Below are 6,366 nucleotides of genomic sequence, written 5' to 3'. Positions count from 1 at the left end.
CAACAAGTGGAATTCCGTATTGACTTGTTGCCAGGAACAACGCCAATTGCGAAAGCACCTTACCGATTAGCACCAACGGAAATGAAGGAGCTAATGATGCAACTTCAGGAGTTATTGGACAAAGGTTTCATTAGACCTAATTCATCGCCCTGGGGAGCTCCGATGTTATTCGTGAAGAAGAAAGATGGAAGTATGAGAATGTGCATTGATTACCGAGAGTTGAACAAGGCAACAATAAAGAATAGATATCCGTTGCCGTGGATTGATGACCTATTTGATCAATTGCAAGGTTCAAGCTATTTCTCGAAGATCGATCTTAGGTCAGGATATCATCAACTAAAAGTAAGAGAGCAAGATATCGAGAAGACTGCATTCAGAACTAGATATGGACACTACGAGTTCCTGGTTATGTCGTTTGGACTAACCAATGCTCCGGCAGCGTTCGTGGATTTGATGAATAGGGTTTGTAATCCGTTCCTTGATAAATCCGTGATAGTGTTCATAGACGACATTCTGATTTACTCGAAAAGCCAGGAGGAGCATGGCAGACACTTGCAAGAAGTGTTGGAAGTTTTGAAGAAGGAGTAGTTGTGTGCTAAGTTCTCCAAATGTGATTTTTGGATTCGTGAAGTCCAATTCTTGGGTCACGTGGTCAACCAAGAAGGGATAATGGTTGATCCAGCAAAGATTGAAGCTGTAACGAAGTGGGAACAACCGAAAAGTCCCACGGAGATTCAAAGCTTTTTAGGATTAGCCGGATATTACCGAAGGTTTATCCAAGGTTTTTTTTCGATTGCTACTCCGTTGACAGCTTTGACCCACAAAGGAGCTACTTATGCTTGGAGTGAGAAGCATAAGGAAGCATTCTAGAAGCTAAAGAAGAAGCTATGCGAGGCACCGATACTTTCTCTACCCGATGGAGTTGAAGACTTCGCTGTCTATAGCGATGCGTATGGGGTTGGATTGGGTTGTGTTTTGACCCAAAGAGAAAAGGTGATAGCATATGTGTCTCGACAGCTGAAAGAGCATGAAAAGAACTACCCGACTCATGATTTGGAGTTGGCAGCAGTAGTTTTCGCTTTGAAAATATGGAGGCATTACCTCTATGGCACGAAGTGCAAACTTTTCACTTACCATAAGAGTCTCCAATATCTCTTTAATCAGAAAGAATTGAATATGAGGCAACGACGCTGGCTAGAATTACTTAAAGACTACGACTGCGAGATACTTTACCACCCCGGTAAAGTTAATGTTGTTGCTGATGCTCTCAGTCGGAAAGTCAATCTTGAAAGGAAAAGGCCAAGAGCGTTGAGAATTGAAGTTGTCTCGACTATTTTGGAAAGTATAAAGAAAGCTCAGAGCGAAGCTTCTGAGAAGAATGACAGAAAAGAGGAACGTTTGGGCAAAACGTTGGTGTTCGGTGTAAACAGTCATGGACTGAAGGTGTTCCAAGATCGGATTTGGATACCTAAGTCCGGAGGAATTAGAGATCTTCTGATGGAAGAAGCTCACAAGACCATGAACTCGATTCATCCGGGTAGCACTAAAATGTATAGGGACCTGAAACCCTACTACTGGTGGCCGACGATGAAGGTTGATGTTGCAAAGTATGTGGCGGAGTGTGTGACTTGCGCGAGAGTCAAGACACAACATCAGAAACCGTACAGGAGTTTAGAACCTTTACATGTACCTATGGGTAAGTGGGAAGGCATTGCTATGGATTTTGTCACTAAACTGCCCAGAACAAAGAATGGTCACGACATGATTTGGGTGGTCATTGATCGATTCACTAAGAGTGCGCATTTCATAGCGGCCAAGGAGAAATGGTCTATGGAGAAGCTTGCGAATTCTTACGTAAAGGAAATTGTGAGGCTTCACGGTGTTCCGTTAACGATTGTGTTGGATCGTGATAGCCGTTTCACCTAACGATTTTGGAAAATTCTACAAGAGGAATTGGGTACCAAGTTGTGTTTAAGTACAGCTTACCATCCGCAGACTGATGGTCAAAGCGAACGAACGATGCAAACGCTTGAAGATATGCTGAGAGCATGTACTCTGGAATTCCTAGGTAATTGGGATGAACATTTACCATTGGTAGAATTTTCCTATAATAATAGTTTCCACTCGAGCATTAAGATGGCACCTTACCAAGCTTTGTATGGACAGAAGTGTCGTACGCCGTCTTGTTGGCTTGAGGCTGGGGAAAAGCAGTTTATGGGACCGGAGTTGGTTCACCAAACTGCTGAAAAGTTGAAAATAATTAGCGAAAGAATGTTAGCAGCTCAGGATCGTCAAAAGAGCTATGCTGACAAGAAGCGAAGACCGATGACTTTTGAGGTTGCGGATTCGGTTTTGCTTAAAGTCTCGATGTGGAAGGGACTTATAAGATTTGGTAAAAAGGGAAAGTTGAGTCCAAGGTTTATTAGACCGTTTAAAGTTCTTCAGAGGATTGGGAACCAAGCTTACGAGCTCGAACTACCAGAAGAACTGAATGGAATTCATAACACTTTTCATGTGTGTTATTTGAGGAAGTTCACGGGAGAAGTTCCCGACATAATTCCAATTTCTGAATTGAGAATTGATGAGAACAAAAGTTTGATTGAGGAACCAGAGGCAATTGTTCACCGAAAGACTAAGAAATTGCAACGCAAGATGGTTGGGTTAGTGCTTGTCCGATGGAAACACACGAATGGGCCGAATCTCACCTGGGAGACGGAGAGTGACATGATGGGACGCTATCCGCATTTGTTTGTTGATGAGTGATTCTGGGGACGGAATAATTCTAAGGTGGAGAGAATTGTAACACCTGTGTTTCCGGGCTTGCCGTTTTTAGCAATGTAATAGTCTAGGTTAACCTTTGTAACCCGTTTTGAAATAATAAGAATGTATTATTTGAGTATCATGTGTTTTGTGCTTAATTGCTTAATTATATGGTCTGATTAATTAAGAATAAAAATAAGCGTCAAAATTTTAGTGTAAAATAAACTTAATATCTTTGGTTAATGTTGTAGTAGTTGAAACGAGGTTTCCGAATATATATAGAACGCCCAAATCTGACTTCGTATGAGGAAGTTATAATTTATCGAAGTTTCGACTTAGCGGTATGCAGCCTGAAATACTCGATTTGAGATCGAGCGGTTTTTAGCCGAAACAATCTAAACGAGGATCGAAGGTCTCGTTGTTGGTATCGAAGCGATACAAAGTTAGGCGAGAACGGACGTCAAACGAAGAAGTTATGAATTTATAACGAAGTTTTTCTGTCGCGGCCTATTAAAAATAAATAATAAAAATAAAGTCAAAATTTGCCGACGGAGTCTAAACGAAAGTTGTAGAGCGTAGTCTCACCATTCCGTGGATATAAAGAACGTCGAAAACGGAGTTCGTATGAAGAAGATATGAATTTCCGAAGTTTGATAAATAATTTGTATTTATTTTTAATTGAAAAATCCGGCATTATCCGAAGGGGGAGTCAGCAGTCCAATCCGACGTACGCCCCGCGTACGCTAGTACGCCCCACATACTCCGAACAGTTTCAACACTTCGGATGACGCATGCAGTGATGACTTCGGAGGCCAGTACGCCCCGCGTACGCCTGTACGTCCCGCGTACTCCGAGGCTCCAGCCTCCTATAAATAGGATGCGAGGGCAACCGGCTATTTTGCTAATTTCCTCTCTTCTCTCTCCCGTTTTGCATCGTTTTGCGTGCCAGAAATACCCCGAAGCCCCGGTATTATTCTCGAGCGCCGAGGCAAGTCCAGAGATCCCGAAGATCCCGAGAAGTGCGGTTCCCAAGCCGAAGCTCTGCCCGCGAGAAGTTCGATTTTTGTTGAGATCTTCCAGATCTGCTGTGGATTACTACTTCTGCAAGTCGTAGTGCTGTCCGATCATCTTCTGATCAGGTGAGTGTATACTACCTTTCATAAACACGATAATAATACAAGTACGGTTTGAGTGTATTAAGTAAATTGTGGTTTATATGTGTGAGGGTGTAGTTACTTTCTTCTAACGAGTAACTTTGAAGTATTTTATACGATATACTTGTTATGTGTATATTTTGTGATTATATGCGTGAATGGATATTCACTTTATTCTATCTCATAGATTTGAATTGTTTTCTATGGAATACGTGTTATGTGGTATGCCTCATCTGTTATGTGGAATATATATTGAATGAAAATGATATACAGGTTTTAAACTATGTATGAAAATATATATTTTTATCTACTAATATGTTGGGTAGAACATGGGTAGATAGTTGGTGTGAAATAAACAGATGAGAGGCCTCGATGTTGTTGTTGTTGATCTAGTTATTTAGCGGAGTATGGATAATGACCACGAAGTCTTTCTAGACAGTCCAGTGGAACGCTAGCAGGTTCATAACCTGTAGGTGTTGTGAACGATGTGTTCACCGGTGTACTCTATCCCCCTCATGGTTGCCTTTAGGATATCTATTTTTGAGGAAACCCCTTAGCAGTGATGTCCGTCCTGATGAAAATCCTAGATTAGGTCCCTTGAGATAGATGTTGTTTTCGGGACGTAAAGTGAGGATAACGGGAATGGGTAATCGGGATAGTGATTGGTTGGTGAAATTAAATATAACTTATTTATTGTGGGTTGAAAACCCTATATGCTCACCAGGCTCCCAAGCCTGACCCACTCAGTTTTATTTGTATTACAGGAAGTGGCACAAGGGCGTAAGATGGATGGATCATCTTGTTGTTTTGTTTACAAGTCTGTATATGTATATATTTGTTGAATGACTTGTAATGTTATCGTTTATGCTTTATGGTCTGTATCGGAACATGACATCCCGAGTTTTGATTATATAATGAAAATGCATCTCTTGATGAAATGCTTTGATAAATATTATTTTATCATGTTTTGTTTTGGGAACAAATTCCGCAACTCTTTCAAATCAAAAGGATTTACTCTGAAATTATTTAAAAGCATAAATGAAAATCGGTCTTTTCTGGCCGCGATTTTGGGGATGTCACATATATCATAATTCGTCATATAGCATAACATAACATATCTGATAGCACTTATTGTAAGGGTATTTTGGGAAATCACCGTTCGGGCGCTGGCTGATCGTATACACGACTCTGCTCTGTTTGTCTCAAAACTCTTTTTAATCTTTTCAAAAATTTTACTTTATTATCAAAATTTTCGTCAAATCGTCAGTTTGAGTTCAGATACGCTCGAAGATGCATCTGAATCCCTCAAACCAAGGCTCAGATACCAACTTGTAACACCGTAAAAATTTAAACAATTTTTCGCATTTTAAAATCATATAATTTCATTCACATCCACATTTTAAAACATTGTATCATCATTATCTTAATACAAAATCCCAAGATCAAAATATATAAACTCCAGTGTGCGTGTGTACGAGTCATGCCGGCGCCTTCCCGCGATCATCATTGGTACCTGGAACACCACACATAACACTGTAAGCATATTTTCTTAGTGAGTTCCCCAAAATACCACATAAACACATAGCAGCCACTCAAGGCTGTAACTCTATTGACCCTCCGGTCGAATATCTCTGTGGGACCCTCTTAGTGTAAAATCTGAATCATGCATATCACATATCATAATAAATCTCAACACATAATAACATGCAAATACCCTGGCATAAAACTCTAAAATACTCTGTCACATAATTCTGTTACCACACTAGGTAAAGTATAATGAGAAGACTCACCTCAGATGTCTCGGTAAATCTCTGACTCGGTAGAAATATGATCTAGCCTCCGCCTAATCACATAAAGCAAATATTCTCATAAATATAACTCTCGGGACTAGACTCAACCCTCTCTAGGCACCCTCAGTAGGCAAAAGACCATTTTGCCCCTCTTTTAGCTCAAAGGCCACATTGTTTACCCAACCCTAAAAGTCAACAAAAGTCAATGGTCAAACTTTGACACGACTCGTTGAGTGCACTTAGGCGACTCGGCGAGTCTATACGTGTCCACTAACTCTTTAGTCCTGCTTGGCACGTCGAGTTCCTCCCCTTACTCGTCGAGTCACACCTGGCATGAATCGCGGGGCTGCCCCGACTCAACTCGCCGAGTCTCAAGAACAACTCGGCGAGTTCCGCCTTGAACACCAGTCCCCAAATCCCCCTCTGACTCACTGAGTTATTTCCCCAACTCGGCAAGTCTACTCACTAAGTGATTTACGGGAAACCCTAACCCTACTCACCGAGTCTGATCTTTGGGCTCGGCGAGTTCATGCCATGCACAAACTCCATAGACCTCCTGAGGTTAGATCTGCTCCTTTAATCCATAGATCTGACCTTCCCAAGCATGCTAATCACATAAAGTTCAGACCTTGGCACACATATAACATCTACATAGTATCACT

The sequence above is a fragment of the Lactuca sativa genome, chromosome 1 (assembly GCF_002870075.4).
Source record: "Lactuca sativa cultivar Salinas chromosome 1, Lsat_Salinas_v11, whole genome shotgun sequence".
Classification (NCBI taxonomy): Eukaryota; Viridiplantae; Streptophyta; class Magnoliopsida; order Asterales; family Asteraceae; genus Lactuca; species Lactuca sativa.
This window is presented reverse-complemented; position numbering follows the sequence as displayed.